Genomic DNA, 26,281 nt, shown 5'->3' on the forward strand with positions numbered 1-26,281 from the left:
GTAGCAAGTGATTTTTGCTGTGGTCTATCGAGATTGTGTCTGAAGAATCTATTTAACTTTGGAAAAAAGGATTCGGAGCTCCTGTGGTTTATTGATTTAAACTGTGTGTCCCAGTATTTTACGTAGGCTGTTCTGTATTCGTTCTTAAGTATGTCATTAATTTTGTGTATGAGGTATTTGAGATATGGTGGGGAGTGTTGGTTGTTGTGTGGATATATTGTCCTGTAAGATTTGTTGAGGGATGAGACGAGGTATGATTTGTATTTGTGTAATTTTTTGATTTTGGAATTGACGTAATTAAGAACATTGTCTTGTGGTTTGTATTTTGGTACATATTTTTCGATTGCTTTTATGATTGTCTTATCAATTTCTTCTATCATTACGTTAATTTCTGTGTTGGTTAGGTTGGTATTGTGAGGTACTGGGACATTGTAAATATTTTTGAGTTTTCTAGTAAAAACTGACCATTTTGTTTTTTTGTAGATGTATCTGTGATTTGCGGAGGGATTTGTGTGATTTAGATTGTCGTCAAGGCTGATGTTAGTTAGGAGAGCCTTGTGGTTACTATTGTAGTTGCAGGTTTCTATTTTATTATTAACTAGGTTGCTGATTGGGAGTCTATTATCGGCTATGCAGAGGTCTAGGAAGGAGTTGGCACTGGGGAAGGTGGCCGTGGATGGTGGGTAGATTTTTGTCCTGTATTGGATGCCATTGTTTTCTTCCCATCTTTTGAGAAGCTTGCCCTTAATTTTTGTGGTAGTGTCTCCCCAAAGGATGTTACGTGCATTTAAATCTCCAGCCATTAGGTAGTAGTTGTTAGGTCTGTTTAGTTTTAGACCATTGTAGAGTTGTTCTATTTCAGCGGTGAATATTTTGTTGTCTTTATTATTGGCATACAGTGCTACAATGAATATGTTTTTATTGTTAGTTGTTGTTAACTTAATTATTGTATATTCTAGGATGGTGTTGTTTCTTGATGAAGGGGAGTAAATTATTTGATGCGCTATGTTGTTTTTTATAATGATTGCAGTACCGCCGCCTCTGGTACTGTTGGGTCTGTCTGTTCTTATGATATTGTGATCTTTGAATTGTATTTTATGGTTTTTGTTTAGTTTGGTTTCACTGATTAAGGAGATGTCGAGGTTATTGGTTTTGATGAAGTTAAGAAGTTCATATCTTTTACTGAGGGATATGAGGGAGTTAACATTAATGGCTGCGATTTTGATACACTTATTAGCGATTATTTGATTGTTATCTGTGTGGTTGGGAGTGGCGTATTAGTCAACATTTTCGAGGCTTGTGTTGAGATATTCGAATATGGTGTCAATTCGCTTAGTGTTGTTGTTAATCGCTGTTTGTATTTGGTTTAGTTTGTTGTTAATTGCTCTGTCTATTTGTTGTTCTATGCGGGTGAGAAATGATTCAAAATTGAAGTTGTTATTGTTGTTGCTAGTGTTATAGATGACATCACTGCGGCTGTTATTGCCGAAGAGGTGTTCGTTTGTGTTTTTGGTACTGAACCATGCGTTTTGTGTGTTATTGAGGTTTTGGATGCGGTTAGGGATTTTATTTCTTGCTGGTATGTTATGTTGAGTGTTAGGGTTGGCTGGGTGGGGTGTGGTGGCTTTGTCGACGTAATTATTAATTAGGTTTATGCGTTTAGTTCTTTCTAGATTTCTTGAAGCGCGATTTTCTACATGTATTTTTCTCGCGAACTTATAATAAGGGCAGCCTTTGTATGAGGCTGGATGTCCTGCGCTTTGGCAGTTCGCACAGTATAAAGTTTTGAGTTCGTTTATGCCCTTCGGGATTGTGCATTTTCCCGGTTCATGGTCTTTGCCGCATTTGACGCATCGGTATCCCAGCGAACAGTTAACGCTAGAATGTCCGAAACGTTGGCATTTTACACATTGGAAGAGACCTCTCCTTTTGAGAGGTTCCCAATAGACTCTTTGCATGGCTAAGTGTCTAATTTTCGTGATACTTTGGGTATCACTATCATTGCTTAGTTGAATTAAAAAATGTTCTTTCTCGCTATTTTTATGGAATTTAATTTTTGATACCTTTGTGATGTTAGTGTTAGGCAAGTTAAAGCTGAGCAGATCGTTTTTGATGTCCTCGGCTGAAACATTGCCTTCTATGCCCTTGAGGACTAAGTTTTTAGGTTTCGCGCTATTTGGCGTATAGGTGTAGAATTTAAATTGATTAACCTTCCAGATGTTGATAGTGTCTTTATAGGTGGAGAGTGACGAGGCAAAGATTGTGCACGTGTCACTATCTGTCTTTTTTATAATAAGGTCTTTTGAGTTCATTTTTTTGAGAACACCTTTTATGTTCTCGAATTGTATATCACATACGTAAATCGGCGGTGGACGGTCCTTGCCGCGTCTGGGTTCCTCCCCCTTCGCTCGGCAAGGGGTGCCCTCTGGCTTGGGCTGGGGTGATGTTCCGTCGGTGTTGCAGGGTTCATTGTCCTGCCCTCTGCGCGGTGGAGTGGAGTGGCGCTACTGGTCGTTCCGATATTCCTTGTCGGTCTAGGTGGCGGTAGGGCTGGCCATGGTGCAGTGGCCGGTTGTGTGCTGTGTTCCCTCCCTTGGTTGGCGTCCTGCTCGATGTCTTCGTAGTCCAGCAGGCGCGCGTATTTGTTTTCAATTTGAATCTTAGCTTTGTCCGGTAATCGCGGTTGTCTAGCCACTCTTTTCGGTTCGTTCCATTCGGACGACCGTTGGTGGTCGCTTTGTTCAGTGCGTATTTGCGATGTTGTTGCACTTGTTGGCGAGTTTTCCAATGGTCTTTTTCTCGCTGCGGCTAAATTTGGTGCTAGGCCTGTCGGTGTTGTTGGTCTATATCCAAGCTGTTTTCTTGCTTGGATAAATAGTTTGTCCAGTGGAGTTATTCCTTGTCCTTTTGTCTGTTTATACCGGTTATCGTGCAGTGCTGAGCCAGGAGCTCTTGGTGGGGAGCATTCTTGGTGTCCTGCCTTTGTGTTGCCGTTTGAGGCCATTGTTCTGTCTAGCACTTCATTTGATTGCTCTTCAATTTCCATATTGTTAATTATCTCCCGTGATATTAGGCTCGGAGGGGTGTTTCGGGGAAGCAGGGATTACACATTTTTCTCGCCCGATTTTACGTGTTTGTTATGTGCACTCACTGTTTGTTTTCGGTAACAAGGGAGGGTGATGAAATTAAAAAAAAAAAAAAAAAAAAAATAAAAGATAGTATAGAAATAAAGCAGGGGTATGAGAAAGAAGGAAACCCAATTGCTACACTCGATATTGCACTCGATATTGCACTTGATTGTCCGAGATGTATTCGCAAAGCACGAGCTACCTGATCCGTGACCGTACGCTTCGAACGCTTGACCATCACTCCCGGAAATCAAACCCGGGCCACCCGCGTGGCAGGCGAGCATTCTACCACTGAACCACCGATGCTTGTGATATGTTATACGTCAGGAATTTATTTGTGAAAATAATAATCTAAATTTATAATTTTTATACATACTTACTTTAAAAAAGTATAAATAACAATTTGAATTTCTAAGAAAATTCCCGTAAAGCTACGCGTGTCAATTTGTATTTGGCTGATTCTGAAAAAAAGTCGAAATTGGCTTTATCGAGTTAATCAGTTTTTTTTTTTAACTCGTAATCGAATTTTTTTTGCTTAAGTCGTAGTATATGTTTTGTTTGAGGAAATTATTATAGTGGCCCTCAACTTTTTTGAGTTTGAATTGGATATAAAAATTAAAAAAAAAAAATTTGAAAATGAGGTAATGACAGATTCGTGAGGGAATGATTTTTAATATGATTCTACAATAATTAAAAACTTTATAATGCACCAATCATTTGTTTTATTACAAAACTATAATAATGAAATAATTTTATTAGAAAAATATAATAATTAAATCTATACTTTATTATTAAATCCAGTCTTTAGTTATTTTCACAAGTTTTTATTTTTTCTCATCGACTTCTTTAACAAAATAACAACATCGACTGATTAACTTTGGGGGTTTAATTATTCAAAGAACGTCAGGCCAAGCATAAAGTTCTTTATCTTTAACTGTCGGCCATTTCCAGCATTTTTATCCTTTCTTCATACACTGTACTAAAGCCTCATCATCAGATAATGAAAGAATTTTACCAGAATAGACTTCGTTAATTCATGTTATAAGGACATGGTCACCAACTTTATATCTATAGGTATTTTTTTCCGAAGGAGTAATCTTCGATATCTTCACATTACTTTCTACTTTAACTTTTCTTTTATGTCGGGTTGATACTGCAGGTGTGTCCTTATCCGATACTTCAAAAGTTTTATAGTAAACAAGATGAAAATGTTGGCATTTTCCAACGCAGTCAAAACAAGATAGAGTTCTAAATTCAAGCACATCTTTTAGGAACACAAATTGTCTTATTTTTTGAATGCCAGGAAAAGTTGAAATAGACTTAGATTTTTTGATCAAGTTATCTGTATTATTGATTTCCGCTGTACTTACCTCAATAAGCACTATTAACCCTTTCGGTCCGGACGCATTCTGCGTCGCGCCGTCCCCGCTGACCGAGCAGCCGCGGCAAACGTCCGTACTTGCGGAACAACTTAAGCGCCCGTCAGACGCACAATACCACGCTATCTTACGCAGAGCGAGTGCAGTCGCTCGTAAAAAAAAATGCTTAAAAAATTATAACATAATGCAATTAGAAAATATAATTTAATAATATAAATGAAACACATAAACATCCAGATTTTATAATTTAATAATGCAATTTTGTATGATAAGTTTGAAAGCACGGGTATACACAAAGGCCTACGTCACATGTTTTACATTGGTAATGTGATTGTCGTTGAACACCATTCTTAGTACAAACAATGCACTTTCTCAGTGCACATTTTCGTTTTGTTTTCTCGTTAGTGTAAATCTCTGGGAAATGTCTACCAGTAAGTCTCAAAGGATATTTATCCGCAGATTTAGGACCGCTTTGTCTAACATCGTTTTTATGATATTTTCGTAATATTTGCCGTATTAATTCAAGATGAAAAGTAGCTATAGAAATATCTTTTTCTGTTTTGTATTTATATAAACAATAGGAATTCCAAACGGCAATGTCTAGCAAATGGAAAAAGTATTTTTTGTACCATTTTATAGATTTTCTAACGGATTTAATAGAACTTATGACCATATCACGTTTGTCGACAGCGCCCATTGACAAATTATAATCGACTATACATTTAGGTTTATATACAATTTCTTGCGTCCTATAATTTCTTTTTCCTGTAGATATAAATTCGCTAGTATGGAAAGTAGATAACATAAGTACGTCCCTTTTATCTCGCCATTTAAGGGCCAGCAAATTACTTGATGTCCGAAAATCAACCTCGCCTTTTTCTAATTTTCTGTTCATTACAGGCATTCCTTTTCGCCTTCGCTTTACAGTTCCACAAGCATTCGTTACATTTGTATGTAATAACTTAAAAAGAGCGGGGCTGCTATAATAATTATCAACATACAGTGAATGGCCTTTTCCCAAGTACGGTTTCAAAAGTGTTAAAACGATATTTCCTGTTTTGCCAATGTTTTCCATGTTCTCTGTCACGTGTGATTCACTGCCCGTATATACGATAATATCTAGTACATAGCCAGTTTTACAATCACATAATACATACGTTTTTATGCCAAATCGGCTTCTTTTTTCCGGTATATACTGTTTAAAAGATAGCCTACCTTTGTACAGTAATAGACTTTCATCTATACATAAATTTTGAAACGGGTAAAACAAGTCTTTGAACGATTTTTGAAGTCTGCTTGAAACACTACTTATTTTTTGCAAACGATCAGAAGAATTTTGATTATCATCACTAAAATGCAACATTGTCAATAAAACTAAATATCTATCTCTACACATAATTTCGCTAAAAATATCAGATTTTAAAAGTTTATCCTTGGACCAATATTCACGAAGCCGTAACTTTTTATTTCGCGACATTAGTAAGGTACAAGCGAGAAAACAGTAGAGTTCGTCAACAGTTGTTCCAATTTTGACATTACACGTCTTATCACTTACTATACGTGCCCAATACTTATTTGTCTTATCTACAATAAAGCCTACAAGATCAGGTGGAAAGAATGATTCAAAATAATGTAATATTGTAGAGGAAAATTTTAAGTTTTCTGTCTGAAGTCCGGAATTGGAAAGATCAAAGTTATGAAATGTTAATTCAGCATTCTCCGTAGTCCATTGAATATTATGAGAAGTTGGTGGCAAAGCATCTTCAATATTATCATCTTCAGATTCTGAGGTGCTAAGTACTTTTGTCCGACGAATTGGCTTCTTTCTAGTATAAATATTATTGACTGCAGTATCGCTATCGGACTCCGAAGATTTGTCGTACATCTCATTACTCTCATTTTCGATGGAGTAACAGTTTCCTTTCCTTCTTTTGCAATTCCTATTCATTATCTTTGAAGGGTACGAAATAAACGAAAAATATAATAAAATGAAATGATGTGATAATGCAGAAAAATTCACACATACCGTGAAAATATTCCGAACTTCTGAGCGAGCCGAGACAAGCGTACTGTTAAAATACTTTTCTTATACTGTTGCTCATTTCGTCAGTTTTATTAGGCAGCGTAAAACAAGTGCAAAATACTTGCGATGGATTACCATGGAGATAACATATATATTCTGCTCATGAAGAGTCGCGAGTGACCTAAGTCACCGCTCGTACATAACGAGCGTCAAATGTTGGGTGACTATAGTCACCGTTCGTACATAGCGAGCGTCAAATGTTGGGTGACTATAGTCACCGCTCGTACATAACGAGCGTCAAATGTTGGGTGACTATAGTCACCGTTCGTACATAGCGAGCGTCAAATGTTGGGTGACTATAGTCACCGCTCGTACAGAGCGAGCGTTGGGCGTTGGGTGACTATAGTCACCGCTCGGGCCGAAAGGGTTAAGGGACACTTTAAACTCAGTATTTTTTTCGACGCATCTAAATCTGTCACATTTTTCTCTTCAGCCACGGCTTGGTCGGCAGACCTCTTTAAAACGCCACCAACACCATCTGGTGCTCCTTTGCCATGACCAGGTTCAGAATAGTTCCAAGTAAAATTGTTTATACCTGGCAAAAAATATTTCAAATGATGAGAAACAATGTAAAAAACAAATTTGTTTTTGTACTGGTTAACTGGGCTGTCACTTAGAATGTGAACAGTCTGGATGTTCGGTCTTTGATTTTTAAGACAATCAAATATTGGTTTAAGATGAGCCTACACTGCTATTGAGTCATGTCGACTATTATCAGAGAGAGTACAGAAAGATTGCGTTTTTACAGTATCATCAGGATGTTTCAAATATAACACGCCAGTATGGAGCGTAACTTGCTGCCGACCACCACCAAAGTGAACTGCTTGAATTTCTTCTCTGTATTTGCAACAATAATTTTCGCTAAAATCAATGTGGATGAGCACTTCATTTGTTGACAAATTTTTTTTAACTGTGTCATCATTTGATACTTTTGTGCAATATTTCCTGCTTGTAGTAAGAATAATTTTAATTTCTCTCCTAATACTAAAACGAGTTTGTTCAAAGTAAAAGTTATTTCCTTCTTCAAAGGTTTACGCACTGTTTTTGACTCTACATTTTTTTCATACGTTGAATTTTCGTACATCCAGTGTCTCGTTCTTTAAGGTTTGTCCAAGTTACCCAAAAAGGCCTATACTTACAAAATGTTGACAAACTTCGCATTTATGAAACTATGAACTCATATAGGTATAGTCAATAATATCCTATATAAGTAAAAAATATGATAATAAACAATTATTGTTTGGGATTATTGGGGATTATTGTTTGATTATTGTTTGGGAAATGAGCAGGCTTAAAAGATATTGACGCCGAGCATTTGCATGTATTTGTCAGATTTATTCAAACTAGCATACACGTCGTGTCGGTTACGAGAAATCAAATGAGTAGCCGTTGAACAGTTAACTTTCGTATTTTACACTATGAGAAGACTAGAGCAGGCCTGAGCGATGATGATTATATTAATCACACCGAACTTATATCTTATGAGAAGACTTATTCTTTAGACGAGAAAACACGTGTGTTCTATACGAAGGTTGAAAAAACTATAAAGATGACTTTTGTGATGTAATGAAAAGACACGTGTTACGTATGTAACAGCAAAGAGATGACTGACAGAGAAGCCGGCGTCACGGTGATTCTTCAACCGCCGTGATGAGTTATGGCGAGTCCGCACGGAGCGATAACTGTCGCGAGTTCTAATTGGGCATATGAAATCCCAAACAATCACTCTATTTTTTATTAATTTGTATAGGATAACATATGATATTATGCTATGTCGCATGAAATTCGTTGTAACAGTCCAAGTACATCTGTGGCGATTTTCGGCAATTCAAACAATACGTTGTTGTTTGTTTAAGCTTTTTCTTGCTTCTTGGCGTTCGACCATTTTCCTCTTCTTTTTGTAACAAAGTATGCACATCTTTCATACAGGCTTCCCCTGCTGATTTTTGCGGATCTCCAAGTAGTGAGACAGATTTTTTCTTTTGGGTCTATTAGGGTTTAGACGAAAAGCTGGTTACATAAAAATTCATTTATCCGGTTCAAGATTCATTTCTATTGAAAAAAGTACCTTTGGTATAGCTGAACATAAATCTGCAAGTCTGCCATCGCAAAACTTGGGCCTAAAGCAGGAGAGTACGATTGAAAACGTGAAATTTAGGCGTGAAAAAAATATTAAGGTTCACGGATTCTAATTATGGAAAATATTGTTAGAAAGACAAAAAGTAACACTATGTTATATATATTCATATCTTTAATAGTCGAATACTTCAAAAATAATAACAGATACTACTCAATTTCGCTGGCAGTGTCTGACTCAGATGGAAAATCATCTTCACTTTCATATATCGAATCTTCCTCAGATTCGATTCCTGCATCATCGCCTGAAATATAATGGGGCCTTAACACATTGAAGTATAAAGAAATTTTATATATTCTATGATAAAGTATTTTACCTTCAATAATTTCAGTATCAAGTACATCTTTTACTGTACTGGGCAGCTGCGGTCCGTCGAACCAGTTGAATTTATATTTGTCTTCAGATATTAACCATCCAGAATTCTCTGGTTTTAAAATTGACGGTATTTTTTTGTAACCATTTTTCCATATTGTTGCAATATATTTTGTTCTTAATAAATGCTGCGTCAATTCAGCCTGGCTGGGCGGTAAAGTCGAAGCATCAAAATTCTGTAATTTTTTTTTCTGGAATGGTTCGTCTAAGTCGTTCACTTTATAAATTTTTAAAAATAATGCGAATAGGGCACTATTTACAGAATTTATAGACTTAAAATTATATAAATTGCAAACAAATTTCTCGATCACCGTAAATACGCTATTTTCGTCACATTCTTCAGAGCCTAATTGATTAAAAGCTTGTTGAAACTCTTCGTTCTTTCTGAGGATCTGTAAAGGGCGTTGCTTTTTCTTCCTGAATAATGCAGGATAAAAATCGCAGCAAGTTAAGGCATGAAATCCTGGCAATGATTGACAGAATAAATCACCTAACGTTTCATACAACGCTGAAACGTCAATGATTCTCTGGCTATTCCAAACTCCTGTTTGTATATAAACTTTGCTACCTTGTCGAACATTAATTATATTAGCTAACATTACAATTAAAATGTCTGTAACGGAGCATTTTATTACAATATTTGCTGTTGATTCAATATTGCACGTGTGGTATACAATTTTTGTATCTGCTTCTTCGGGCAAATCGAGCGTAGAATTATCATTAATTGATAATAAAATGCTCTTATTTTTAATTTCATATTGATAGTATTTATCGAAATTAAGTAGCACTTTTTTATTTCCTAAAAACGGAATCATTTCTTGTTGTTTCCAGTGATTTATTAAAAAATTCACTAATGCTTCTTTAAAATAACTGTTTCTCAGCTCTTTATTAAAATCGGCTAGTCTTGCTTGCTCTGGCCCAGAAATTACGTACATACGATTATCAGAGAAACCTCTTCGCTGTGACCTTTCATAGTCTTTTATAGAAGGTGACCAATATCTATCAAAAATTATGTGTATTTCATGGGCTTTGTCTTTAGTTACCATATGCAGTATTTTTTTCGAAACACTGTCAAGTGTCATCAGCAAGTCCTTAATACAATGGATAAAAAAAAATCCATCTATTAAACAAATGTCGATATAAGTCGAAACCTTACTTTGAACATCTCTTTCCAAACATTTGAATAAAGCAGATTGATCTGTTTTATAAATAGATCCATCCAAGTGACACATACACATTGGAACGGGTTTTAGAGGGTACGATAGAATTTTTTCAACATTAGTGTTTTCATTCATCGATATAGCTAGGAACACGCAGGAAATTAACGTTAATATGAAATGAATACAATGGAAAGATCTCACCTCTTGTCCGCTTCGCTTACGTTCCCTCTCACCTCTCGTAACGACTTAAACTCCCTCGACTTAACTACCTCAACTAAATTCCTTTGACTTAGCTCTTTGCTCTCTCGCTTCTACTTAGATGTGTATTCACAGGCGTTCAGCCAAAGAATAGAATGAGTATTCCTTTGAGTTGACCCAACACTTGGCGTATGGCGGGGTGGTGTGAGGTGGGGATGCAAGAGGTGGTGGTAACTATACGAGAGCTTCGATAGTCACTGGTGGTTGTTCGATCCTCGTAACGAGTATCGATCTATAGTTTTAATCGATAGAATCGGACGCGCGCTATTTTAATACAGCCATTTACCGTACGATCATTTCGGATCCTACAATAACAATTAAATCCAAGCAATACTTTGAAACAGAATCACAAAGCACTGGACGCACAAATTCTAGTGTTTTGGCGCATCATTATTAAGCTCTCCGCAGTCTTGGCATAAAAAAAAACAGGAGCGCTGTCGCGCTCTTCGCATTTTTGGCGTAACACAAGAAGAGCGCGATATGGCTCCTCAGTAGTCAAACGGTTAATATAAGTGCAAATTGTAAAAAAATCAATTATTTTTTATTCGGTTAAGGATATATTTAATTTCCCTGTGTCGCCGGTACCACTCAAGATATAGAAGAGATTCTTTTATACGACAAATATAACTATTTTTTACAATTAGTTTATAAAATCAATCTACAATATCTTATACTCTTTCTTACCTCACAAAACGCATGAAACCCATAAACCTTACTGCAATTCGCTACTCACTCGCTAATCACTCTCTAATCGCTCGCGTTGTATCGCTCTATCACTCGCTCTCTGATGCGTGATTTCGAAAATGCGTAAAATGACGTCGAAATGCGTAATTATTTTTTTGAAAAATAATAAAAATGGTTTTAATTAACTATAAAACAAGTAATTTTTACTAACAAAAATGTTTTTTATTCTCACTTATTACAAGTGTGTTTTGCTGCACAAACGCCATGAACTCCTTTTTTACAAACAGCGCAAATTAAATTAGATCGCTTTATTCTGTTTCCATTTTTTTTACTGCAAACCTCACACTGTCGCAAGTTTCGTCCTGGCAATTTTTCTAAAGCAAACTTTTTACTTATTGGACTTGCAGTTTCATTTTTGCTTGCTAACCACTCCTTCTCTATATCATGAATTATGCTTGAAGTAAATTGCATTCATGTTAATTTTTTTCCCATACAATTCTCTGAGTATATAATGTAAGAGTTTAGCACCATTCTGACAAAAATATTGAAAACAACTTTTTTCCAGTATTTGAGAGTTCGTCTCTCATCGAGATATGTATATAACATTTTGTCGGATTCATCAACTCCATTCATAAACCTATTATAATTGTGAATAATAATTGGTTTTTCCTTTACAGATTGAATATTACCTTTTTTCTTTGTAACGGTTATATTTCCTGTTGTGCAATTTGTGGATATCAATATGACGGGATTTTTTTTAGTTTGTTTGTCTCGAAAAGAGCACATAAGTATTTTGTCATTTTTGAAATATTTTGGCTGACCAACCTGTGCAAATTTTGCCTCATTTGGAATCTATTTTCTATTTCTCCGAATGGTGCTAGTTAGATATGTGTTTTTCTCTAACAATGCTTTTGCAAGGTGTATGCTTGTGAAAAAATTATCTGTGAATAAATGGTATCCTCTCTACTAAACATTTTTCTAAACCACGGGATGTTTCTCGAATCTTTACTCCAATAGGAGTATATTGAAGGTCGTCTTGTAGTGCCCATTTCTAATAGAACTGCAACAAATGCTCTCATTTCTGTAACAGTTACTGGTACCCAAGACCTTGCGCGTGAACGTCGTTTCAATCTTCTTCCGGAATTCAAAAACTGCTCAGCATAGCGATTCGTTTCCGTTACCATTGTAGTTAAGAGCGAATTTGAAAAAAAATTATTGAAATATTCAATTTGTTTCGCATCAGAAGTAGGGGCATGTTTTGGACCAGGTACTTCAAAAAAACTATTCGATTCATTCGAAAATATTGTGTTCACGGGTAAAAATTCATCTATATTATCGCCATTGGAGGCACTTGCAGTTACTTCCTCATCATCACTGCTATCACTAATATTATATATTCGTAATCTCTTAGAAGGAATGATGATGTCACTTCCACTATCAGTTTCAAAGTCATTACTACACTCTTCATCATTACTGCTCATATCATAGTAACTTTCAGATGAATCAGAATTTGGCATAGTGCTTTTTGTAATTATCAGTATAACACTTGTTAAGAAAATGAAAACAATTTTTATATTTTCTAAAATAATAAAAAGTTTTTTACCACAAATAAATAAATAAAACACAGTGGTAAAATTTAGTAGTGCCGTAGATGGTGATACAATAGAAAAGGTTATCCAATTGTTTTGATATAATTTATTTTGGTAAATAAAAAATTGTTTTTGTAAAAATTGGCAAATGTCCTATAACTGTAATGATGATTAAAAAAATTAAAATCGAAATTTATCTATCTTATAACATTGGCTCATTTTTTCTACCGTACCATTATCCACGGCTCTACTAAATTTTATCACTGTGTCTTATTTTAATTTTTATATAATTGAAAAACACAATTAAACGAAATTAATAATAAATGCAATAAATATAAATACGACTGTTCTCAATTAATACGAAAAGTATACTAACGGACAGCGGCGTGGTCACGCGTCTCCGCATTCTTGGCTAAACAAGAGAAGCGCGATCGCGCTCGTCCGCATTTTTAGCATATGACAAGCGAAGCGCGATAGCGCTTCGCCGCACTCAAACGGTTAAATTTTCTTGATTATCATCGTGTATCTCAACTCTCTGATTTCTTAAATAGTTGATCGCTTCACTGAGTTCGTTAATCCTGGGAACCTTAATTTTAAAATCTACGAATTGGACATTCACTTCACCATTTTGTATTAAATATCGTAATAGTTCTTCATCGCCGAAGTTGATATCCAGTATAAGTTCAGCAAATCTTACGGAATCTGCCGCTCCCGAAGATCTTTCATCCTCTGAATGTTCTTTTTTTCAAGGGATTTATTCTTTTTTCTCAGGGTGGATCCAAGTCCCTTTTTCGGTTTAACAGCCTTTGCTATGTCCGTTGGGAGATGTTGCGCTCGACATCTTTGATTGGATAGAGAAAGGCGCCACAACGCAGTAGCCCTTATTGCCGAAAACGAGACCGAAGCAGGAGGAGTGAAGCAGAAGCCGGCGCTTAAAGCCCTCTTGCCCTCCTGTAATTCTGTGACCACATTTACGAAATGAGTTAGCATCCGACGTGTGTCTGTCGCGGCCACAAGCCCGTCAATGTAGGGTCTCTGGCTGACCGGATTCCCCGGCGGCCGAGCGTTCAGCACCCGCTATTGGCAACCCAGGGTTGGCCGCCGGCGCATCTTCCTCCGGTTTCTGGGGGACGGTATCTTTCTTGGCTAACTGGGCCCTAACTTCGAAGAGTCCTGTCTTTATAGGACGCCCACGTACTCCCGAACCTTTTGGAATCAGCTCCTTATCCTGCTGTTCACCTCAAAATTGAGATTTTTGGAGGTCTTTCTATCCTCTTTTTCCGGGAACATTTCTGGGACAGCTGTTTTTTAATGTAGTCTCATGAATTCCTTCGATATCCGAAACAATATTGACTTTATCAGGGGTAAGCTCATCAGCATCACCACTATCGTCACATTCAAAGAAATTAGGGTCATCTACAGCGTCTTTTAATTCGGCAAGCGTAAAAAAAAACTTTCTAGTACCCATCTCTCATCAAAAAAACACAAACCCTATGAGACAGAAAGAGAAACTTGATATCAGCCGCAATCTCCAAATAGGTATCGTTATAAAATGATCAATAAAATCATTTCAATAAAAAACAGAAGACTGAGTGATAGATCTTTACTATAACCCCTCAAATACATATTTATCCACGTTACTTCATTATAATACAATATATTTAATTGTACATAATTTTTTGTCAAATTAAATACTGTGCATATTCGCTGTGATCGCAGTTATCTGCTCAATACTGATAACGGAACTAACAAAGGAAACATGGGCCACTATATGTATTGCTTTTGTCTCATGATTCTCCCGAAATCATATTTCTGTGCCGATAAAACATTGCAATACCCATCAATTGTTATAGCTGCTTTAGTTCCATTTCATCACAGAATTTCTTCATAGAAACATGCACTAGTCATTTTGACTGGTACTGTTTATAAGTGTCGATAACAAAAAATATATTTCTTACAAATATATATATATAATATTATTTTATATTATGGAGTTGTTAGAATAAGTAACTAAATTTGTTTTTTTTTGTAAAATAAGAGGTTATATTTTAACTGATGTTATTATTTACAATATATACACTTACAAAGTTCACCATATACCTGTGAAATAATAGAAACGATAATTAAAGTCAATTATTCGTCTCTCTTTACAACTCTAACTTATAACTGAATTATAATAATTTATTCTTAATAACTTTTAATAACACGTGTTCTTTCTTTTGTTCTGTCTATCTATTTCTAACGTATTATTCTCGATTACTCGACGGGGCCCCCATCAGGTGACCTAAAAGCGCGCGCAAAGCATATCAAGCGCACTAAATTTTGAAGAGAGTATATTCTCTTTAAATATATAAAGTAACGTTAAGTTTAACTTATAGCTACAAAAATCACTTCGGAAATCAAATGTTACATGCAGTGGAATTTTAAATTAAAATAGTACGACCAGTCAAAATGATTAGTCTGTTAAATGAACCGTTCAGTGCACACATCGATTAACTCCGTAAAACAAAAAGTTGAGAAATGCGATGAAGTATTATATGTTGTTGTATTACTTATTATTCAATGGCCAAAAAAATTTTGCCGTTTAATGGTGTTAATCCTTATTATTCAGGAAAGTTATTATAAATATAAAAAGTTATGACTATACCAAGTGCTGTGACACTTAAATTTAAGATCTTTCAAAAAGTGGAGTTAATCGATGTGTGCACTGAATGGCTCAAATGTAGTTCTAATAATGCTTCTGTCAATCGACATAAGTAATATACCTACGCATACATGCACACTTCTGACTAGAGCAATTATCTTTTATCTCGCACTAATTTATTCTGATCTTCTTTCATTTTTTCTCCACTGAGTATTCACTTTTTACAAGTTTTCATATTTTTAAATTTTGTTTAACAGAATTTATGTTCTAGCATTACATTTATTTTGTCTTACAATGACGTATTTTTTGTTATTTAAGAAAAGTAATTTAAATATTTGGCTAATTTCTAAAGTGTTTTACTGTATCTGGTTTTAATGGAAAATGGTATCAATAGTAGATATGAATGATGGAGGTGGTGGATCTTCTAATGCAAGTAATTAAATACTAGAATACTCGATTGGTAATCATGCTTATAATCAGGATAATTACCATGAGATTATTTACGTTGGATATATCGATCGTTTTCTATAAGTAACACATCTGAGTCCTATCGAATGTCGATACCTTTCTGAAAGGGTTCTTGATGTCAAGCATGCTCGTGTCAAGAACTTGTAAATGGGAATCGATGCGAATCCCATATATTCGTGCCTATAGAAAGCATTCAACACAGTGTTTCATATTCTTTTATTTATCATAATACGCATTCTAAGAGTATTTTTTTCTATTATTTTTTAATATTTTTAAATTAAATTGAATGAAAATAATATCGTCGTATTTGATTCTTCATTAACGTCACAGACATTCATCATAAGTATACAATATCAAATGCGCGTGGTCCAGCTGATCCTTTTCGTCTCCTTATATACTCATCATCATCTCCTTATATTTCTTACTTTCAGATCGGTAATGTTCGGGAGGTTTCGGTACGAACACAACACACATTAAGCGATTATCTGAAGTGGTGTCGCCTAACAGACAAAACACACGCGTACGCAACAAAAGTTCTCTATTTAGTTCCATAACCGTTTTTTTTCACAATATACGCTTTACAAAATAAATTTAAGTTTCAACAATAGCCAGTCTTGCAATCATTTTTTAAGATTTTTATCTAACGTCAAAGTCGGCTGATCAAAAATGTAATGCTTGGAACCAATGCGTCATTCATTGTTTCCGTCTAATAACTATTGCCTATTGCACTCGTCTAACAACATTACAGCGTTTGATGTGTTTTTTTGTCTTTCCCGATTTTCGAACGATGTGGCGTAATTTCTCGCAAACTAATCACGCATCATCAATATATACTGGTCATTTTAGACGTATACGCTTAACGATTCTCTTTCTCACATACATTCACTTTCGTTCAGTCCGACCTTTTTTATCATACTAGAAGAACGAATTGAGCATCGTAAAAAGTACATCAAGTTTGCGTTGTATTTTCAACGATGCAATAACCGTAAATACATTATTTATGAAGTAAATGAAAAAGAAAGATAAATGGTGTATAGGACGACAAGTAGCACTTCAAGAAACACCTGTTAAAGTGGAAAATCGCACGATAGAAACTTGTTACGTATATATACTGCGAAACACTCAAATAGATGAAAACTGATAAATTGCATTAATTGAAATTCAAAAGTTAGGTTCTGAACGAGATAATAACGAAACATCGAGCAATGGTAGAAAATCATTATTATCATAATGAGCATAAAACTGAAGCTACATATGCCGTTAATTTAAAAATAATTAATAATTTTAAACATACTTTAATATTGATGCCTTATTATAAATAATCTAGCCAAAATAACACTTGGATTAAAATTCGTTTTTATTATGCGATATCTTTTCTTTTTTTACCCTCGCTACAACCTCCCGATGTTTGGTAAATTCGATTTAGTTGTTCTTGCTTGTGTTGATATTTCGAAAAAGTTTAAGGTTCCTCGTTCTATTTCATCAGCCAAATAAAAAACATGTAAGAATACGTTTTATTCAATGTCCTGTAATGAGGATTTAACTCTGTAAACGTTGCTATTCCTATGTTTTCAAGAAATAATACATAAAAAAATATTAGATTTGCAAAACAGCCAGATTTATTCTGGAAAAGTTCCAAGAACGACCACGGGAGTCTCACGTCAGCGAGATTATAACAAAAAATGCAAGATTAAGTTTTTAGTTCAGACGTAATGAAATAAAAATGGTTTTAGGATGTTTTCTATGAAATATTGTTCAGCTTTTTTTCTTAGAAAATGTCAGATTGTGTAAATCTGTTTGTTTCTTATTGTCATTGTTCTAATGCATTATATAATAATTCTTAGACTTATTGTTGCTTTATACAAGGTTTTACAAAAATTTATATCTAATACACCATTTTGTATTTTCCATCTTAAATCATGATTTGGATTCACTATCAATATGGATTTATTTATCTTTTGTTATTTTGGTTTTGCTTTATAAATCATTTTTTTTGAGTAGAATTTTTTACTTATAATTGTCTAAAAATCCTTCAACTTTGATGTTACAATCATTGTCAAAGTAGTTTATCTTTGTTATCCATGCAAACAACAATCAAAACTGTAACCTATGTATTCATCGTTGGTTCTATTTAACCTATAGTATTAACTAGGTGTTTGCATGTTTAACGTAGACAGATTTGCGGACTATGACAGGATATCACATATCAAGTTTACATGCGTATTTGGAATTTTCTATCCATAATTATAACTGTTACTCGTAATTGATATTGAATTGATTTCATAGATGAATTATTATAAATAATTTCGGTAAAACATTTTAAGTTTTTCAATCAAAATAAAAGAGCAGTCGTTTAGATGATTTTTATTATAAGTTTCTTATGTAACAAGAAAATAGAAAGCTTGGTTTGAAAGCGAAAATACGTAAAGATTCTTTTTGTGATTTAAAAAAAAATTTAACTCTACTTTCCCACTTGTTTTCTAAGGATGCTTTCCTTCGATCATTATTTTCTAAAAGAGACTTTTATCTCGAGTCAAGTTTCTCGACTAATCACAGAACGTAAGCAATTAACTTTTCTCCCGCTTTCTTTTTCGACTTATCAGAAGAATAAGGAACAACATATTCGATCTTCATTGAATTAATGAGATTAGGCGAACAAAAAAAGGAAGAATCTAAAACTAATGAAAATGAAAATTTACTGTAGCAAACCACTTAATGCTTATCTAGTAGATCAAATTAATTTTTTCTTTATATATACGAAACGTCTATAGATACACATAGCTTGATCCTAAGCTACTTGTACCACCCCTAGATCAATTTTGTTCTCACTATCAGAATTTGATGATTTTTGATTTTTAATTTTTTTTCTAAAATAATATAGCGTCCAGTATGCACAACTCAAATAGTCGAATTAAAAATAATAACATGTGTACACTTTACACGTGTTAAAAGTGAAACCTTCAAAAAACTAAATTTCGAGAGAGTGAGACGAATGCAGAGTATCAGGTGTAGGATAATTGTAGGATTTATTTATTATAATATTACTATTATTGTACGTTCTATTGACATATAATAAATACATAATGTATTACACAGTTAGCAAGTTCTCAGTTTTAAGAAATGAGACTAGTATGCTTATGGTAACTAAAATATGAAAACAATTGCTTTGTTTTGATGAATCTTGTTGTCGAATCAGTGCGACTGCTGCACATTCTTAAATATAATTTTTTGTCCAAGAACTCAATTAAAGGGAGAACCGTATCTAATGAAAAATTGACATTAAAATCCCAACTTAAAATCATTGGAATTTTATCGTAATAATTTTGTGTGTACTTTATTAAATTCTCGTGGATGAATTCAATAATTGTATTTATTGATTGGTTAGGAGAAATGTAAATTGGCACTCTTATAACAGAAGTACCATGGTCCAAACTGGTTAGACAAACACATAGATCTTCTATTTTAGAAAAATTACCAGACAGTAATTGCAGTTGTTGTTCATTGATATACAGGGTGGGACAATATCTCTGTCCAGTTAGAATATTGTCGTTGTTTATAACAATATGAAAAATTTTATGTACGCAACTTACACGGTATGATAAGGGGCATTTTTTGGCTTGAACGTTTTTTGCGTGGGTGGAGACATAGATGAGATTTCAAGGTCACCTGCATTTCTTTAAATGGAACATTATATTCTTTTTTACACTATTCGATTCCTTTTTTTATTCTGCATTAAAAAGTATTTAGTGAAGGTCATCGACACGTCAATAGTTTACGAGATATTAGAAGTTGAAGCAGAACATTGGTGCTGGGCCACAAGCGCTTGTTGACCGTCAGTCGAGTATATATGATTGTTATGTATTAGTAGTTTTATTTAGGATCTAACTGTAAGATTTTATCTTGTTTTCCTGGTTTCATCAATCCTTTGGAGATTGTTGAAAGAGGGGGATGGATATGTTGGGTACTGTTTGTGCCTCTAACACTTAAACTCTGTAATCTTATTATATAGTATATTAGTGTTTGGTTTACGATCTTATCTTGATTGCTTGTCTCTTCAATTGTACGATACTTCAGACAAGACAATAAAAAGAAGGTAGAGTATTCGCAATCTGTGATTAGCTAAAAAGACTTCATATAGGAAAATGTTTGTTTTGTTTACGATGCTCGTGTTCTTGAGGCCTCTATTACATTAGATTTTTGTGTAACGCGATTGCATTTTTGGTAAAATGTAGTTTTGCATTTGCAAATCTGTTATTCCTTCTGTCATTTCTATGTTCATTGCAAGAATCCGTGAGTACTGCCAAATTATTTATCTAAAAGATGGATAAGGCGACATCATTTAGTAATATGATTAAAAGACGGCAAGTGAGCCAAATTTTGATGGTTTAAACTAGATACAATTTGAACTTATTTTTAGTTGTTTAAATCACAATATCCAATGTATTTAAATAATCTATTTAGAACATAACACCTAAAGAATAAAGCTATGGGAGGGACGGACTACAGAAATGTAGGCGTGAACAAGCAACCGGACAGCAAATATAGTATTATAGGAGTAAATTACGTTGAAATAACGCAATGTATTCAAATTGATTAGAGTGTTAAAATTATATAGAAAAGCATGGTGGAAGACTACCGATATAATCGGATACGGATGAAATAGAATACGTGAAGTATAATAAGAAGGCAGCTTGTGTATATCAGAGGTAAGATAAAAATATTTTGTGCCATAATTAATTTGAGAAACGGAATAAAAGAAGACACAATAAGTAAAAAAAAAACAATACAACACTTGGAATATATTAATGTGAATCTTAAATAGGAAGGTAGATAAAGAAAGACAAGAGTTTTAGCAGAAACGAATATGCGATATTTACACGATAATGATATGAAATAAAACGAAGAAAAAATTATAAATAAAAAACAAAGACTGTTGAATAAAAACTATAAAACACGAAATACTTTACGATATGATGGAGAGAATAACGGAGTTTAGATTGACTAAGTCAATCAGTAATTAATCAGTTGAAAGTCATTGGATTTGGTTTCAAGCTGTGTGGGGTTGTTGTAATATGTGCAGTACATGGTCTGTCTCTGTACTTTAAACTTGCAAGTCTGATGAGGTGTTGAAGTTTCCTTTGGAACCTGTAATACGGTGCCCTCTCATGGAGAACACTTTACACTCTGGTTGATGAAATCATCGCATGATGATCGTTGGTTGTAGACTACAGGTTGTGCCGTTTCCAGTTGCCTGCAATTATAGCTGATGAGTCCTAATGTTTGCCAAGGCATCAGCAATACGAGAAAAGTAAGCATGGTTTTCCTTATACAATGTGAAAGGTGGTTTCTTATATTTTTTATTGAGAGATTGCTCTCCCATCACAGATTCCATCAAAGGTCAATGGGAGGGCTTAGAGCCTTCTTCGATCTAGGAGATCCGGTGGGAGGTTTCTGCATGGTATATATTCCAGGCTTTAGCTGTACAGGGGTCTGCTGAACCTCTTTCAAGGCTACTCCCTGACCGATTAGCACAGCCACATGTTGGCTACGGTCTATAAGGTTGTCCAATTCCCTAAGTGAGTCCAGGGTAGCCGACTTATAGGACTGGACATTGTCTGTTAGCATAGCTTTCGTAGCTGCATTGTGTCTATCCATTTCACATTTGAATATAGTCATGACTTCATGGAAATACTGAATCTGGTTATTTATTGAGGTCGATAATGCTCTAAAGTCAGGGATGTTTCTCATTGTAGTAATGTGTTGTAGCAGGTGAGGGAAAGGAAATCTTATCTCGGATTGACCCACCTGATGACCATTCCAAATAGACTGCATGTCCTGCTCCAATCTTGCCATAGTTAGATAATTGGCAGCTAGCATTAGCCCTGTCATAGTCTCATCCCTGGACACTTGTTGTGGGATACAGTGCAGGAAATGTTGTGCCTTTAAATCAGCAGGTGGATCCATCAGACGCTTCCACTTGTCGTGCCACCACCTGTCACATGTCCGGATGAGAGACAAAGGAGCATCCCGAGTCTCCCCTTTAATATAATCCATTAGAGTCTTGGGAATTGTATACGATCCCATTTTTGACACATCCTGACCCAATTCGTGCTCATCTGATTCCAGGCTCTCAGGATCATGAGAGAGAGAGAGAGCTCTTATTGGCTCGGGGGGATTGTTGGGTCTAGTGGTGTCAAGCTTCTGATCATCCGCTCCACCCTTGAAAGGGTGAATTTCTGCCTCCATTGCGTGTGGATTAGGGAGGTCGTTGTTCTCAATTGGTTCTCCTTCTTTTAGTTAGGGATTTCTTAGCTCCAACTCTTTCATCTCCACCTCCATTCCTTCTATTTCACTTGGTTCTGAAGTTGCCAAAGGCCATTTTGGCTCATCTTCTTTGGCGGACTCATTGTCCTGGTCTTATCCTCCGTGTGCTTCTTAGACGCGTCATATCCTCTCTTGAATCGTTCCACATCTCTCACCAGAGTGGGGCTGAAGTTCTGGATAGAGAAAAGCACTGAATCAAAGTCCTTCTCCTTGCTCTTGGGTTGCTTGGTTTTGCGGGCGGGTGTGGCCCTGGGTCCGCTCATGGTGTGGGTCAAGTTTATTTTAGATAATAATATTTTTAATTTCAAGGAATTTCAAGGAACAGATATTATGTCATTTCGTCTAGGGACACATAACTGGCTTATATAAATGGATTATAATGCTTTATCTTCGAGGGGTTCTGAAAAAACATAGGGAAGTGCTGCTAGAAAACACTTCAATCAATTCCGTCAAGTTATCATTCATTGAGCGTGTATAGTTAATTTGTCTAGGTCAGTTATAGTTAGACAAATGAAAGGTAATCGATTGACGTCAATCAGCTTAATATATTGTATTCCAACGCAAACCAGCTTTACCTATCCTACCTGCTCAGTACGGCGTGATCGAGCGTCCAAATTTTTAACTTTCAGGTCAATTAGTTTTATCAATGTAAAATCCAGGTGATTTAGTGATTAATTAAGAATTAAAAATTTAGTACAATCATTTTCATCTATCACCTTCCAACTTTAAATTAACTTTATTTTCGGCTATTATTAAGAATATTAAATCAACGATTTATTGTCATTGATATCCAAATAATTACTATATCATAAATCTTAACAACATTCTCCTTTTTCGCAAACTACTCTCGAAAAAATACTAGTCAACAGATTCACATAACAAACTAACATAACAAATTTGTAATGTTGAATTATAGATACTTTCCTTTTTACATACGAGTACTTATTATATTTTATTAACTTCTTGTGGTGGCGAAGAATTTTTCGTCACGCGTGCCACGCATGTCGTTAGCGATTCTGGGACAAAAGGATCACGACGTGCCAGGCACATTCTTTCACTGCAAAAAGTTAAATACCAGGCTTTACCAAGAAATCATATTATATAAAAGAACCACTCGCAATATCTTTGATCTGTCATAGAGGTTTTCTTGCTATACAGAAGCCTATTATTCTATAAACCTATAATATAAAGCGTCTCTTGTTTATACTTTATGAAACTAGACTAAATCTTCCTAACCCCTTGATTTACGTGATATCTGAAAATTTCGCGTGCCAAAAGAAAAAGTTGAAAATCGGTCGCGCGCCATACCATTTAACTGTTCCGCCGCGTACCCGCTCGTTTAAAACAAATATTCTTTACCACGAGTTAGACTCGTGTTGTTCGCTTATAGCACAAATTTTTTACCACGAGTCAGACTCTGTGGTCAAGAGGTCAAGGTTATGTATGAAGTGAGTTAATGTTTTTGTGAAATACGATACGATTGGTTGAACAAAACAAATACAGAAAAAATAAAAAATGCTCCGAGGTCGAGTATAACAATCAAAAGATAAAAGTAGTTGTTACTACGAGTAAACGAAAAAACAAACATATGACGGTTAGAACTTCTAACACGTTCAGTTTTAGATTAATGATTTCTGGTAACTATTCGCTAAAAAGAATATTTTAGCGTATCTGCAGTGAAATTGTTTAAAAACTGTAAGTGAAATTTATTAAAAATACTGAGTGCAAGTCTTTATCTGAGCAGCAGTCTACGAATTCAATGTGTGCGTCGGTCATCTTACGGTGTTTTTTAATTAAATCACTTCATAACTTCACAACTTAAAAACTTTACGACTTTACAAATTAGCAAATTTGAAAATTGACAACTTAACAAATTGACAAATTTGCAATTTGACAACATTGAAACTGAACAACTTAACAACTTTCGTTATGTAAAACTAACGGTAGCTATTTCCTTTAACCTTTTCAATTCCGGTTAAGCTCTCAAATGTAGCGATTTTTTGTTTAGGTAAGAGATGCGAGGTGAGCATACACCCAGTTTAATCTTACTAATAAGATATATTTAAATGGGTATTAGAAAAAGTACAATAATAGCTTCATGATCTAACGATAACAACTGAGATAAGCAGCTCTACTCTTACAACTTGATAACGACTAGTAACGACTGATAACGACTAAAAACGCCTGATAATGACTTCTATTACAACTGCGACTGTTACTACGACTAATCATTAGCTACTAACTATTACAACTGACTGCCCTTCGTCTCAATCCGTATTCCTTTATATTCATCCGAATTGTTCTCGAATTTTCTAAACGTTCGATGCAAAAAACAAAGCATCGATATTGCTCAAGAATCTTCTAGATTCTCACAGACTCAAACACACACAACTTACAATTTACAAAGAACAGAACACACACACACTGTCTTTCTTTTATTCCGACAATTAGTTCCTTTATCCTTTATTCTTTCGTCGTTTACCCGCCTATCTATGTTTATTCTTTTTTCTCACACATGGATCGAAAGTTCGTTTTTGCTCCCTGTTTTCAGGGGCCAAAGTGCCACTTTCCCGCCCGCTTGAACCTGTTTTCAGGGGCGAAAGTGCGACATTTCCTCCTGCTTGAATGTTGTAACAAATTAGTTGCTTGCTTCAATTTTTTAGCGCATGCGAACTAGTTTCTTAACCTTAGGAATACTTTAATAAATTACTGCGCATGCTTCAATTTTTAAGCACATGCGAACTATTATTATATATATATATATATATAATATTCAATTTATTATTTATTAATTCATCATTAATACATTTGAAATTTTTAAACTCCGAATGATCACAGAGAGAATATTTTACTTTTGTCTCTAATGATTTAACTGAATGCTATTTTTTTCTATTAACTATTACATAAGTATTAACATATTTATATAAAAAAAATTGTCGGATATATAATTAATGATTTTAATGATAACATGTGTTGTTTCATAAATTTTATATTTTATTTATTTTTACATGTTCTAAGGATATTTGTTTTGTTAAATATTACTAACATAAATAGGTTATTACGTATAAATTTAATTATTTTCTTGATTATGAGAGTTGAATTTGTTATTATTTATTATAATCTGTTTAATTTCACAATTCTTGAAAGTGACAAAAGGTGTATCGAAGGTCAAAGAATCAATCACTTCGTTCTCGATTTGAATTTCATTTAAATGCTTTTTTTTGCTTCCTAATATTTTCCGTTTCTTTGCCCGAATAAAATCTAAATTTTTTAATTCGTGAAAGGGAGATAAGCTACGTGAATTTATGATTGAAGATGATTTAGGTGCATATTTATTTTTCTCAGAATCAGAAGTTGACAGATTTACAAGAGACGCATGCGAGGGTGACGGACTCTAATCTTCGTCAGTATTAAGTACTAAATGATTTTCAGAGGTTGACTTTTCTTCAACAGGAGCTTGTGCAAGTACATGACACTTGGAAGTAGACGCTGTCTGTTCATCAGCAGCTATCTTTTCTTCAACAGGAGCTTGTGCAGGTACATGTCACTTGGAAGTAGACGCTGTCTGTTCATCAGCAGCTATTATACCAATTTTTTTTATTGGCTAATGAATGCTCGATGTAGCCTTCAGCTACCGTACTTGACCGCTATCCTCCAAGTTGCTTAACAGTGGTTAGGTTAGCACCTGAGTTCGCTAGTAAAGTTGCTCCTGTTGTACGGCGAAAGCAGTGACCCGTGTATTTTTCTGGGCTTTCCAATTGAAGAAAAAAGGCAACGATTTTTGGAATTTCGCTTATCTTGTTCTTGCCCATGACTTGACGCATACATTTATCTCTTTGATAATTGATAAAAAATCTATCAGTATCCATGTCTTCAGGTCTAAGTAATATATATTTTTTGATGATATTATAAAATTCTTTTCCTATTATAAATGATCGTGGATAGTGATTCTTGTTATCTTGTATCGATACAATTAGTTAGGTACCTGTATCTTCAACATCCTTGGTCTTGATTTCACAAAATTCATTGGTTCTCAGAGCACCACATATTCCAAA

At 34.8% G+C, this 26,281-nt stretch overlaps 1 protein-coding gene across 1 annotated transcript in view; it reads left to right on the forward strand.

Moving 5' to 3' along the window:
- LOC107072268 (uncharacterized) overlaps positions 1 to 26,281 on the forward strand; it is a 497,052-nt gene that overhangs the window by 157,876 nt on the left and 312,895 nt on the right. The window lies entirely within an intron of this gene.

The sequence above is a fragment of the Polistes dominula genome, unplaced genomic scaffold (assembly GCF_049000335.1).
Source record: "Polistes dominula isolate Pdom_NZ unplaced genomic scaffold, Pdom_raw_medaka contig_21, whole genome shotgun sequence".
NCBI lineage: Eukaryota > Metazoa > Arthropoda > Insecta > Hymenoptera > Vespidae > Polistes > Polistes dominula.